Below are 15427 nucleotides of genomic sequence, written 5' to 3'. Positions count from 1 at the left end.
CCCCAAGCAGCCTGGATAATTGGGGTTTTATGGTACATTAACATAAATGTTAGACAATTATTTCCCCCATCTGTTTCCCTGTTCTAAAGCCCCCAGCGAAAGGCTTTGTAGTAGCTCTTAAAAATGTTTCTTGAATTTTATCCCATTTCAGTGGCTCTTATCTAAATTGTCTTTGCTGATATTGTCTTAAATGGTGAAATTGTGCGCTAAGCGTTTTTCTCATTTCAATTGTGCCACATTCTCTTTCTTATTTATTCAATTTAAAAAAGTAATGCTCTCCACATTATATCAGAGTTGATAATATCAGGTTAGCAATTAAAATACTGGCATTATTTAACATTAAATATCATTCATCCATTTTTGACTGTTTGCAAAGCTCAACATAGTATGAGTAAGTCTTCCATAGTTATTAAAGAACAGTGTTCAGTAAATTAACAACTTAGGATGCCTCCCATTTTATCAGCAAATCTGGTCAGCTGTGTATGTGTCAAGGAGATGCTGGGTTATGAAATCAGCAGTAACAGCAGCTGCCACAGCAATAATGCTTTCTGTTCTTTTTTTCTTGTATATACTGAAGAGCTGTTTTTGCCTTCAAAGACAAAAAAAAAAAAAAAAAAATAAGAATCAAGTGAGATATGTAATTTTAGCACAAACTGAGAATTATTGTCCTGGAGAATGAAAATGGTTTTCTATCTGACATCTTTGAATTCTGTCTTGGCATACGCTTTCTTAATATTTAATGATGATGACATAATTGTAGATATTATTGTTAGTTGATTAATGTTAACCTTTTTGATTGAGTTACTTTACAAAGCTTAAAGGTTTTGAGTATTTTAGACAGCTTTTCATATCAATTTGAGTATCTGGAAGCCTAACATACAAAAGTTATTTTTTTTCAATGTCATAGCAAATTATTTTAAGAAATTATTTTTAAGTATAGTCTGTATACTCTCTAGCTATTGTTACCGTGTTTCCCCGAAAATAAGACCTAACTGGATAGTCAGCTCTAATGCATCTTTTGGAGCAAAAATTAATATAAGACCCAGTCTTATTTTACTATAATGTAAGACCGGGTCTTATATAATGTAACATAAGACCGGGTCTTATACTAATTTTTGCTCCAAAAGACGCATTAGAGTTGATTGTCCGGCTAGGTCTTATTTTTGGGGAAACATGGTATGTTAATAGTTAAAATTACACTAATGGTCTACCTTTTGAAATTTTAATGTCTTTTACACCATGTGGAACATTTTTGGAAATTGGAAAGGGTTGTAAAGGTAAAAGTTATTAATACTATTAACCAAAATATATTCATATGAATTATAATATAACCTTTTTCAGCTTGATATTTTTAATCCTTAAAATTGTATCTTACATCCTCTTGCTCTCTGACTCACATGCATATAGTAAGCCAAAAAAGGTGTTCAACACCTATTCCTTGCAAGGTATTGCAGACAAAACTGAGATTAATCAGACAGAGACCCTGCCCTTGGGCAGCTCATAGGAAAGCAACAGAGAGCAGTGGATGCCAACAGATCCAGTTTGAATTTAGATCCCATTAATTATTAGATGAATGATTCTGGATCATTAACATCTAGGAATAATAATAATAATAGTTTCTTGCTCACAGAGTTATTGTGGAAATTAAATGAGCTCATGGATATGAAGCACACCCTCTCCTGCACAATAAATGCTCAATAAATAATAAGAGCTATTTGTTTTGTTGTTGACCCTTTTACTCCTCCCATCCCTCTTCCTCTTCTTTTTATGCAATAAGAGGGGGGGTCAGAGATGCTAGAGAAAGGAAAATGGGGAGGAATCAGGGATCACCTTCCCAAGGAGGTGGTGTGTCAAAATTGGGTAGAACTTGAACATATACGTGTGAACATTCTAGGAAACGACATTCCAGATGGAAGGAACATGGTGCAAAGTTGCCTAGAGTCACTAACTCAAATTTTTCTCAGAAATTCACGGTATGAATTCCATCTGTAAAACCAACATATCATTTCAGTGGCAACAATTCTGTATACTTTGGGGGAGAGGATATTTGCTGAAAATATTTCTCTTCTTTGACGGTAATTTGAGGAACTCAGGATAGCAGAACCAGTTACTTCAAGCAAAGAACTCCATTTCCACAGTCATCAATTCACTTTCTGGAGAAGAGAGTCTCCATATCTGCCAAGAATTGCGGTCAGAGAAAAGGAAATCATCAATCAGATTTTGCTGTCCTCTCCTTTTGGAAACAATGTATATAAGTAGTCAAACACCACTCATCGGTGCCGTTTTGTGCCTTCAAACATATTCTGGAATGAGGATTATATAATTGTATATCTAAGTATCAGTGCTAAAGTGGAAGTTATCTATGCTCCACCTCTGTTCTAATCTTGAGGACACAAAAAGGGATTTTACGGTTGACATTACTATTTCTCTGAAGAATGAAATTCACTTGGACCTGAGGCCTTACCAACATCAAAAGAGTTTGGTCTAAATGGTTACTTCAGTGTGATCAGAATATGCTTCATTTGTTTTCACCGTCCTTCCTCCTGATTTTTCCTAATTGGTGAAATGAGATGTACATGCTCTTTCATAAATTCACGAGCTTCCTTTATAGTATATTCTATCAGCATGCACTAGTTAAACTAATAGCTTCAAAGGTCTATAGCAGTGCACAAAGTATAACATAGAATATTTAATAATGGTGACACACTGCCCAGTCTTCAGAGTGCTTGCAAAATTGAGGCCATGCATCTCTAAAATAAAAAGCATATTATGACACCAATACTCAAAATAATGCATGCTATTTTTAAAATGGGAAAAGCATAAAAGTGCTGAGATGGGAAAAGTGTCCAATTAATTAGAAGATGAAACAAATATAGCCAACTACCAGGTTGGACCACAAATATACTTTCTTGCATCTGAAGTCACTCTTTTTCAGAGGAAAATATTTTCCTCCTCTATTTCTCCTGCCACACCTACACATTTGCTTTTCGATGGTTTCCGAGCCCTCATTCACACTTTAAAAAAAACACCAAAAAAACCTGAGGTATTTCAATGGTTATTCCCCATTGAGAATTGGAGTAAATTTCACATCATAACCCTTGATGGAGATAAAGTAATTTTTTTCCTTTTTGTTGCTCCCTTATGGAAAATAAATTGCTGGGTTTATAAACTTTGAATGCAGTGTCACTTTCTGGCCCAATAGATAATGCTTTGTCTGGTCCTAAGCCTACTTTCGACTGCTCAAATGCCTCAAATCGCTTCTGTAACTCTTGGTAGAGCTTTGCAGTACTGAGCTGAGCTCCACAATAAAAAGTGGATATTTTATAATTCGGGATGTTTCACCATTTTAATGTAACCCTAAAGCTATTACTTTTTAGACATTCTATATCTTTGAATGCGCTTTGTCTTTTTACAGTTAAAATGTATTTTAAATATGCAGAAGGGTACGGAGGGTAATATTACAAACACCCATTTAGCTATCACCCAAATATAAGGATTTTGCAGTGTTTGAGTCAGAACTTTTCTGTTAAAATATAACATTGCAGAATAATTGTCTAATTATACTTATTGTGACCTTTCTATAGTAAGTATTGTACTTTTTCCATATGAATATAATAGTTTATTAGTAATATTAACATTCTCATTGGACTTACAAAGTGTCAGACATGTGCTAAGTACTTTACGTGTATTAACTCAAATCTCCCCTATGAGGAAGATACTATTATACCCATTACACAAGTGTGGAGTCTAAGTAAGACACAGAGAAAACAAGTAACTTTAACCAAGTTTATATAACTAGTAAGTGGCAGAGTTAGGAATTGTACTGAGCTCTAAAGACTGGATTCTTAACCAGTATACATCACTGCCTCTCAGAATTAACTTACTTGTTCCTCTATCAGTCTATTGATGAATAGATTTTTTTCCGTTTTCTCATTATAATAAAAATCCTTGTATATATGTCCGTGTGCACATGTTATATGTTCTTGTATTAGTCTGCTAGGGTTGCCATAACAAAACACCACAGACTGGGTGGCTTAAAGAACAGAAGTTTATTTCCTCACAGTTCTGGATGCTGGAAATCTAAGATCAAGTTGTCGGCAGGTATGGTTTCTCCTGAGGCCTCTCTACTTGGTTTGTAAATGGCTGCTGCCTTCCCACTGTGTCCTCACATGGACTTTTCTCTGTGCACAGGAATCCCTGGTGTCTTTCTTGATGTCCAGAGTTCCTCCTCTTATAAAAACAATAGATCAGATAAGATTCGGACCCACCCTAATGGTCTCATTTGAACAGAATCAGATCTTTAAAGATCCTGTCTCCAAAGACAGTCACCTTCTGAAGTTATGGAGGTTAGGACTTCAACATATGAATTTTGGGGGAACACAATTCACCACATAAGAGTTATGATACCGGTTTGTGGGTTTCTTGTTGTTTGTTTGTTTGTTTAAGGAATGTACCAGGGACTGGGATTGCTGACGTTAGGGAATATATAAGGTCAGACACTTAAATTCGGGAACATGTTGCAATGATGTTGCTAACCATTTTTTATATCAGAGGGATTATTATGAATTTGTAACAACTGAACAAACAGTTAACCAAATTTACTATTTGGAGGTGCTGAAAGGGCTGCATGAAAAAGTGAGACGACCTGAGCTTTTCACCAATTCATGGCTCTTGCAACACGACAATGCACCAGCTCACATGGCACTGTCTGTGAGGGAGTTTTTAGCCAGGAAACAAATCACTGTATTGGAACACACTCCCTACTCACCTGATCTGGCCCCAGTGACTTCTTTCTTTACCTGGAGATAAAGGAAATATTGAAAGGAAGACATTTGGATGACATTCAGGACATCAAGGGTCATACTACGACAGCTCTGATGGCCATTCCAGAAAAAGAGTTCCAAAATTGCTTTGAAGGGTGGACTAGGCACTGTGTTGGTGCATAGCTTCCCCAGGGGAGTACTTTGAAGGTGACTATTGTGATATTCAGCAATGAGATAGGTAACACTTTTTCTAGGATGAGTTCGCAAACTTAATTGTCAGCCCTCGTGTATATTTATTAGATAAATTGCTCTTCAGATTGGTTCTACCAATTTATATGCCCACCAGCAGTGTAAAGGAGTCTGTTTTGTCCATTTCCGTTCCGAAACTTGGCATGGCATTATCATACTTTGCCACATTGGTGAGTATGAGATACATCATTTCTTAATTTTGCAGTTCCCTGTATGCTAGTAAATTTGAGCCTATTTCCTAGGTAATTGGCCTTTCATGTTTCTTCTGTGAATTACCAGTTTTTAGACTTTGGCTGTACTTCTATTAGTCCATTTGATTTTTGCGTATTTCTTCATATTAGTTATTTGTATGTTATAGATGTTAATTAGTTTCAGTGACATGCATTGCAAATGTCTTCTCCAAGTCAGTTATTATGGTTGTGCTAAGTTACGATAGCTTTTGTCTTACAGAAAATTTCAATTTTGATATCAAATTATTAGTCTTTTCATTTTGATTTGTAACTTTCTATCTTGTTTACAAATCTTTTCTTCAGATGTAATTAAAATATTCTCTTACAGTTTCTTCTACATTTCTTAAAATATATTTTTTTCTTTTCTTATCTAGGATAGAGAGGTTATGGTGTTATTTTCAAAGTCTCAGTTTAGTTTTTACATTGATTGCAAATTGTTTCAGCATAATTTGTTTTAAAATCCATCTTTTCACAACTAGTTTCCAGTGCCACTTCTGCCATATACCAAACACTCTTATAATAGCTAACAACCTTTGTACATATGTTATGTGTTAGTCATTGTATTTGCATTATATCATATAATCCTCACAACACTTGTATGAAGAAGGTATTATTTCCATTCTACAATCAAAGAAACTGATGTAAAGAAAGGTGAAACACTTTCTCCACTGTCACAGACCCAGTAAGTGAAGGAGCCAGGATTTGAACCCAAGCAGTTTGATTACCACTGTTCAATAAACACTTCTTTTACATATACATGAAAGTTTTTGAAGTTTTCATTCTTTCAGTTGGTTAATTTGACTATCCATGTGACAAGTCACACATTCTAAATGTTTTCTGCTCTTTAATGCCTTCATATTTGGTACAGCAAGGTTCCTCATCTCATCGACTGTCTTCACAATTGTATCAATTATTCGATGTATTTTCATTGTATTTTTAAACTCAGCTTCTTAAGTTCCATTGAATCCTGTCTGGAATTTTGTTGCAAGAAATTATTCTCAAGATCATTTTTGAGGGACTTAACATCAGTATGATACTGTGACATTTTTTTTTTTTAAGATTTTTATTGGGGAAGGGGAACAGGACTTTATTGGGGAACAGTGTGTACTTCTAGGACTTTTTTCCAAGTCAAGTTGTTGTCCTTTCAATCTTAGTTGTGGAGGGTGCCGTTCAGCTTCAAGTTGTTCTTTCAGTCTTAGTTGTGGAGGGCGCAACTCAGCTCTAGGTCCAGTTGCCGTTGCTAGTTGCAGGGGGTGCAGCCCACCATCCCTTGCGGAGCCGAGGAATTGAACTGGCAACCTTGTGGTTGAGAGGACGCACTCCAACCAACTGAGCCATCCGGGAGCTCAGCGGCAGCTCAGCTCAAGGTGCCGTGTTCAATTTTAGTTGCAGGGGGCGCTCCCCACCATCCCTTGAGGGACTCGAGGAATTGAACTGGCAATCTTGTGGTTGAGAGCCCACTGGCCCATGTGGGAATTGAATCGGCAGCCTTCGGAGTTAGAAGCATGGAGCTCTAACTGCCTGAGTCACCGGGCTGGCCCCGATACTGTGACATTTTATGCACAATTTGCTAAAATCCTAATGTTTGTGGTCAATTTTTTAGGGTGCCTTTTTCCGCCCTAAAACCATGTTTTAAAGCAGTTTTGGGTTTACAACACAACTGAGATGGAGGTACAGAGATTTCCCATCTACCTCTTTTCCCCCTACACATAGCCTCCCCTATTTTCATCACTCACAAGAATGGTACTTTTTAATTATTCTTCTTTCTTTTTTTTTTTTTTTAACAAGGTTGAACCTACATTGATACCTCACAATCACTTAAAGACCATAGTTTACCTTAGGTTTCACTCTACTCTGTGGGGTTTTGCAGGTCAAGATTTATGTTATTCAATAAAGTTGTGCAGTTTTCTCCATTAAGTTATCACATGTATTTTCTATATTTAATCCTAAGGAGTATATTTTTTTGTTATTGTTTCTACTGTGAACAGACAATTTGTTATGATAATTTCTAATTGGTAGTTTAGGTATATGAAAATACTTTAATTACATCATTATTTTCTTGCATATAACGGATGTACTTGATTTGTTAATGATTTAATAGTTTGTATAGATATATTCTTGGATTTCCTTACGTAGAAAATCAAGACATCTATAAAGTACTACCATTTTCTTACATTCTTTACAATCTTTATATCCCATTTATTTTTCATGTCTTATTTCATGGACTACCAAGTCCAGTATTGTAATGAATTACAGCAATGATAAATAGCATTCTTGATCTTTACTTGTAAATGACAGCTTTTAAAGAGATAATACTAAATATGATAATTGTTATAGGTTTCTAATCGACACCCATTATGAATTTAGAAAGAAATGCTCTCATATTCCTAGTTCTCTAATAGCTTTATCATAAATGGCCATTGAATTTTGAATTATAGTAATTGATTTCCTAATATGAAACCATCCTCATGATGCTTGGTTAGACATTGCTTTTGTATGATGCGTCATTTATCTTATGTGTTGATGGATTCAATTTTATCAATATTTTATTGAGGTTTATTATATGTATTCTAAATAATCAGATAAGCCTATAATTTTTATGTATTGCACTGTCCCTGTCAAGTGTTGATGTCAAGGTTATTACAGTCTCATAATGAAGATGGCAGATTTTCTTCTATTTTGCTTCTCTGGAAGAGTTTTGTTAGATATGAATTTTCTGTTTCTTGAACATTGGTAAAAACAGAATTTTAAAACTCCTTGAGTCTCATACTTCTTTTGCATAGAGGTGTGATACTGGTAAGTGAAGTATTTTAACTACAGATTAAACATATATGATTTATTGATATATATTTTCTAGAATGTCCTCTATATGGAACTTCTCAAACTGACTGATGATTTTTATAGTATTCTCATGATAATATTTCTAGTATATCTGTATTCGTTTCTAGTAATTTTTAACGATTATTTTTACTTTATTTTTTGTGTAAAAATCTTGTCAGAAGTTCTTTTTAATTTTTAAAAATGTTATAAGCTTTGAATGTGTTATGTTCTCTATTGTTTATAATTTTATTTATTAATTCTTGTTACGTATAAATATTTCTCCCTTTTACTTTGTTTCTATTTAGTTTGTGGTAATTTTCTAACTTTTTGAGAGAAGTGTTTTTCACAGTAGTTTTCAATTTTTCTTCTTTCTTTAACATAAACATTTCACTAAATGAAACTTGCACTGCATCCCACACATTTTAATATGTAGTGATTTCATCACTTAGTCCTAAGTGCTTTATAATTACCATTTTTCCTGCTATCTTTCTATTATTCACATCCAATATTATCATTGTGATAAAAAAAGAAATTGTACTGTATGCGGTATAAATTCTCTGGAAAATATTGACCATTCTGTGAGGCCTGGTCTGTGCTCAGTGTGTTCCAATGTCCAGATATGCCTAAGAAGAAGTAGCATTCTTTATTTGTTTACGGATAAGTCAGTCTCTCTCTCTCTCTCTCTCTCTCTCTCTCTCTCTCTCTCTCTCTCCCTTCCTCCTCCTGCCAATATTTTCTTCCCTCCTTCCTTCCTTCTCCCTCTCCCTCTCACTTTCTCTCCTTCAGTAGCAACATTGCTGAATTGCATGACTACGAATTCATAAAAGTTAATTTTTCTCCTGCTGTTTTACATATTTTCCTTCCTCACAAATTTCTTATAATCTCCAATTGTGCAGTGAAGTACAAATCATCAAACTATCATTGTTTGCATTGCCATGAAAACCTCAGTGAGGTTGTGTGGTTATAAAATCTCTTTTCTCCAGTTTGGTATGAAAATAGGTTTCTAGATTCTTAGAATGATTGTTAATTATCACTTTTACTAAATTATTTGGGCAGTAAATTACACCACTTATTTCTCATCGGGGTGGGATGGGGAAGTTATGTGACACATACGAGAAATAAAAAGCTAATTTACTTGAAATGCCAGTATTTTATTAGTCTGCTAAATCAGTTTTTAAAAAAAACAAATTTCAACTCTCTGTCCCGCACAGCCTTGTGCCAGACTCTGTTAGGTCCAGATTAAAACTCTCAACCAACTGCACCATCCTTCTATCAGGTCATGTCAAGCTAGTGCCCAGGGCCTGCACGGCCTCAGTCGCACGTACCGCCTGCTGCCACTTCCCCACCACGGAACCTCACAGAGTGAGTGAGCTCCGGGCCTTCGTGAAAATGTGTAAGCAGGATCCAAGCATTGTGCACACTGAGGAAATGCACTTCTGAGGGAGTGGGTGGAGAGCTTGGGGGGTAAAATGCCACCTGCTACTCATAAAACAGAAGAAAATATCAAAGAACAAACAGTAAGACAAAAAAGGAAAACACAGAGACAGTCGAACCATCAATGGAGGAAAGTGATCTAGAAATTGACGTTGAAGATATGATTGAACCAGACACTGATGCCTCTCAAGAAATGGGAGATGAAAATGTAGAGATAACCGAGGAGATGATGGATCAGGCAAATGATAAAGAAGTGGCTGTCACTGATGCCGTAAATGATAGTGAACTACAGAAGCCATCGACTTGTTCACAGATGCCATCAAGCCGAATCCTTGCTTGGCCATTCTGTCTGCCAAGAGAGCCAGTGTCTTCATCAAATTACAGGAGCCAACTGCTGCCATCCGAACCTGTGGCAGAGCTATTGAAATAATTCCTGATTCAGCTCAGCCCTGCAAATGGCAAGGTAAAGCACACGGACTTCTGGGCCATTGGGAAGAAGCAGCCTATGACCTTGCCCTTGCGTGTAAATTGGATTATGATGAAGATGCCAGTGCGATGCTGAAAGAAGTTCAACCTGGGGCCCAGAAAATTGCAGAACATTGGAGAAAGTATGAGTGGAAACGTGAGAGCGAGAGATCAAAGAATGGGAAGGGTTAAGAAGGCTCTGGAAGAACCTGAGAGATCCCAGAGGGAGGAAAAAGCCAGAGGACAATCAGGTGCTCAGTCCGGCTCTTTTCCAAGTGGCTTTCCTGGGGGAATGCCTGCTAATTTTCCTGGAGGAATGCCTGGAATGGGAGGGAGCATGACTGGAATGGCAGCAGCGCCTGGACTCAGTGAAAGTCTTAGAGATCGTGAGGTTCTTGCAATCATGCTGGATCTACAATTATGGTGGCCTTCCAGGATGTGGCCCAGATCCTGGCAAATAGGTCAAAATATCAGAGCAACCCACATGTTGTGAATCTCATCAGTAAAGTTTCTGCCAAATTTGAAGGTCAAGCATAATGCCCTTCTGACAAAGTCCTTGCTGAAGGAAAAGCAACGTAGATCACCCAGTGGATGTCGCTATAAGACAAACCAGTGTACCTCTGACCCTCTCATAAAGAAAGCTGGAATTCTTTGTAGAGAATCCCTTACCCCTCTGGCCCAAATGCAGTTGTAGCATTCTACAGTGATTTGTGATTAGCATATTCGTCAGATAACGTTTTCCTACTGGGAATTACAATCTTTAAACCCTTTTAAAAATCTTAAATTTAAACTGAGGGTTGCTAGAGGGGCGGGAGGGTGGGGATAAGGGGAAGGTGAGAGTTTAGAAAATAGTCGGTAACCACAAGATACCACGGGGTTTTGAAAATTAATTTGGAGAACGTACAGAGGGATAGTGGATGGGGGGAGGGGGGTTCACACAGTGTGAGGGATATAAATGAGAAACGTCTAAGTTTTGCTTTGTCTTGTGCACCTGAAACTAATAAAAATAAAAAAAAGGGAGCGTTAAACCCTACATTTTTCTTTACTAATCATGTTGGTGTTTTCCTTTGAATTAGTTGGGTAAAGAAAATACTTCAGTATGGAAGATTTATTGCTTGGTTTGGGTGAAATAAAGATTCATTCATGGGAGGCAAATATAATATTTAAATACATAAAATTTGAGTTGACTATATGGTTACTGAGGCATTTTGATTTGTCTTTTTAAATGCTTTGTTTTTTATTTTGTTAAATTGATTGTGGGGTGACAATGCTTAGTAAAGTTACATAGGTTTCAGGTGTGCAATTCTGTATTACATCATCTATATATCACATTGTGTGCTCACCACCCAGCGTCAGTTCTCCTTCCATCACCATATATTTTATCCCCTTTACCCTCATCTACCACCCGCCTCCCCCCTTACCCTCTGGTAACCACTAAACTATTGTCTGCGTCTATGAAGGTTTGTTTGTTTATTTGCCTTGTTCCTTTGTTGTCTTCAGTTTTATATCTCACCTATGAGTGAGCTCACATGGTTTTCAACTGACTTATTTCTGTCTGACTTATTTCACTTAGCATGATAATCTCAAGGTCCAGCAGCAATCGCCTACATTTTATATAACACGTACCCTTATGCAGATGAATTTAAATCTTACACTGTGGTAAAGTGATGATTTTTATAATGCTGCAGTTAATTTGGATTACTTCACTCTGTTCTTGTCTGATATGTAAATAAATGTTTCATATTATTTCCACACATAAAAAAATACCTCCCAAGCAATTCATCGTCTCGCAGGTGGAAATATGATGGTACACAAATGATTTTAATAAGGTAAGAATAAGTGAAATGACATAAGAACAGGAATTAGGCCTAACTTGTTCACTCCTAGAGCCTTTTGCCTAATGTAGTGCCTGTCGCATAACAACGGCTCAGTTAATATCTGTTTAATGAATGGATGGACTTCAGAGAGCATCTGTACTACCTGTAATTATATGCAAAATTTTGTGTATAGATGACATAAGGAACCTTACATTACAATAGTGGAGATGATCATTAAACACATAATCACATACCCTCATGGAATATGTTATTTCATATGGTATAAAGGAGTCGGTGTTATGCTAACCTGAGCGTGGGTACCCCACTAGGCCATCACATATGAACAATTCCATTCAATAGTTCTCCACGCAAGTACAACCCCCAATAGAAAGTGGAGTTCTGGGGCACCATGTGTAGAAATGGAGACAGGAAGGGGAAAATCCTCTGACTGAGGTATAACTCACAAAAACCATTTTTTTTACAGAGGTACACTGAAATATTACTACAAGGTCATTTGAATCTTTGGTCCCATTTCCTGAAGTCTAAAGCCTTCAGCCAGTCTGTAGGATAAAAAAGTCATTGTGGCATCATCACCTTTCCCTTACTCTGTTAGGGTTTTATTTTATCTATCTATCTATCTATGTATCTATCTATCTATCTATCTATCATCTGTCTATCTATCTATCATCTATCTCATTACTCTCTATCTGTGTTACTTGTGGATTTCCCTTTTGTTGGCACTCAGTTATAAATCTAAACTTATGTTTGATTATATTATTCCTAGGATCCTGATAATTTTGGAGGGAGAAGGAAGCCTTTCTTCCCATGGTCAGTCTGCTATATCCAGGCATATTCTTTGGTTACAGTTATTAATTCACTCAGTCATTCTCTCGTACCTCAAAAGTGATTGTTTAATGGTTTTTCTATGCTTAGGAATATATTAGAGGCTCTAGGATAAAGAAAAAGACAAAAATAATAAACCTTTGATTTCTAAGAGCTAATAATCCAGTTGATAAGGTACATGAACATACAATTGCCCAAAATACGTTAACGCAATATATATTAATTGCGTTTGTGAACTGAGGCACAGGAAGAAATACAGAAAAAAATAGTCTATAGAAAAAGTTTAAAAATGAATGGCCAGCCTGCCAAAAGAGGCCTTTTGAAGCTCAGACAGCAGAGGCATATTTGGAAAGTGGAATAAATGTGTGATTTGGAAGGTTATGGAAAACTGTCAATGCTCTCTCAGACGTTATACCATATTGCCACAGCAGCAACACGTTATTATTGATTTCACATGATACTGTCAAGCTTTACTAACATTACAACATGGGATTGATCGGAATTGAGGTACCTGAATAATTCAAGCTGTTATTGTGGGTTAGCCAGTTTTTGAAGAGCATAAGCATTTTTAGAATAAAGTTTCTTAAAAAATATATGGGCTTCCAAAAATGTCAGCAACCCCCAAATTTAAAGCTTAAAGTTCATATAAATACTGTATTTCATTTATAGTCAAAAACACCAGGATGATACTTGAAAAATATTCATCTCCAAAGTTTGGGAACATTGTTTAAACAATACCTCCCCTTGCCTGACTTCGTCTTAGGATGACCAACTGAGGCAATGAAAGTCTTGAACACTTTGTAGATGCATTTGCTCAGGCAGTGTACAGTTGGACAGAGCAAACTTGCAAGAACCAGAGTGAAAAAATGACTCATTTCAACACGTTTTCCTCTAGCTTTAAAAAATATATTGCAGATATATTGAAAGCAGTTTTAAAGCCCTGAGAAGAAAATTCAGAATATATACACTTGGGGGGAAATAACCTATTTTCACTTCAGAGAAGTATGACAGTGACCAAGGCAAAACGAAAATAACTCTGAGCTAGGCTTTAAACAGCTCTGAACAAATACAGGGTGTATCCCACTACTTCAGTACATTTTTTTCTCATCCACACTCAACTTCCGTCGCCCATTTTGTACCAGGTCACCATTCTGCCCTTCTTTCATAGTACTAGGGTTGCACGTGAGTGGAAGTGAATAGCATGCCACTTCTAGGACTAGGCATTAAAACACTGTGTCTGATTTGTTTTTATGCTTCTCTCTCTCCCTACGAGCTAGAACACAGACACAGCTGCGACCCAACTTCAACTACACTGATGAGGGCAATGTCCAGGAATAACGGTGGGGAACTAAGAAAGTAGTCAAATTCTTTAATGACCAAATGGAGCAGAGTAGCCTACCTATCCATTCAACTCTTTACATTCTGTTTACTAAGGAAAAAATAAACACTTTTTGGGTCTTTAAAAACACTTTCACTGCAATGTTTGACTATAGTCTAATGATATTTTCGTGCCTCTGACTGCGGCGTTCAACTTTACTCCACGAGCTCAGTGTTCCAGAAAGGAAGTTTAGGAAAGCAGATGTACATTTTTCTATATTTTTGTGTTTTTTCAAGAATGAATAACAATAGGAAATTTTTATACTTTAAAGTAATCATTTATTTGAATAAAACGCAGCACCTTAACTCTATTTACTTAAATATATAAATACTGTAATTATTTTTCGTGGATTTTTGACACGTTTTGGAGAAAAAACTTGAAATCAATTAACGCAGTGAAAGGGTTAAGCTACTGTAAAGTTGGATCTTTCTGTCACAGATTCTTAGCTCCATTTAAAGATGGGGAACTGAGGCAAGAGTTGTTGCTTTTTAATCACAAAACTGTGCCCAAAAATTAAAAACCAATTGTGTGACTCAGAGCTCTGTCCTTAGGTAAAAATGTTATTCTGTGTAAAATGTTTTATACACAATTACAGATTTATCATAAAATTCTGGGTGAGTCTGAGACAGGCAATGCTGGACAAGACACCACAAGCACTCTGGGTCTCCTCTAACGTTCACCAAAAGTGTGGTTCATATTGCCCCTCTCATATAAAGTTTACAAATATGTCATCTACCATTGAAAACTATTATTCCATTAAATAATATTGTAATTTCCCGATACAATAATTCTCTAGCTTAGATACCTAAATCCTTCCAGTGCAGGAATATGAGCTTAAAGATCTTTGGATCATATAGGAAATATTTAGCCAAAGGGACAGTGGTCATGGGTATAACTGAAAGCCATTTTCTTTCTGTTCAATAGAATCAGTGTATATGTGAATAAAAAAAGATAAGACCTCCTTACATAACAAAGTGATAATAATGACATCAAATTTCCTTTTATCATCACTTGCTTCCCAAACACTCAGCCATGCCTTTTCCTATGAAGTTTAAAGAAATGAATTCCATTTGGTTTATTGTCTACTATTAGGGATACAAAGAGGCATTTTATCCTGTTTGCTTCACCATTCAGAGAATGTAATGTCTTTCCGATTTTGCAATTTGGAGTTGACTTTTGCCTTCTGGGATCATCTTGACTTTCAGAGATACAGAGTAATTTAGATTAGCCTGTGAAAGAAAGACACAAACAAAAACGAAAGAACCTTGGGTGGCTTTGTTTAAGTGATATGTCATGTTGAGTAACTATTTATTAAACTTCCTAACTATTTTGAAAAGTTTTTAATCTTCACTCCAATCCTGATTATTTCCTACTAAAAAGCATATCAACAGCTTGTGTTAGAAAATGCTCCATCTTTCCTGAAAGATA

At 36.2% G+C, this 15427-nt stretch overlaps 1 pseudogene; it reads left to right on the top strand.

Moving 5' to 3' along the window:
* Positions 1–10498, top strand: part of LOC109456644 (hsc70-interacting protein) — a 69570-nt pseudogene extending 59072 nt beyond the window's left edge.
* Positions 10499–15427: the final 4929 nt, after the last annotated feature.

This window comes from Rhinolophus sinicus, chromosome X (genome assembly GCF_036562045.2).
Source record: "Rhinolophus sinicus isolate RSC01 chromosome X, ASM3656204v1, whole genome shotgun sequence".
In the NCBI taxonomy this organism is placed as follows: domain Eukaryota; kingdom Metazoa; phylum Chordata; class Mammalia; order Chiroptera; family Rhinolophidae; genus Rhinolophus; species Rhinolophus sinicus.
Note: the sequence above shows the minus strand (reverse complement) of the source record. Positions and strands in the feature narration are given on the sequence as shown.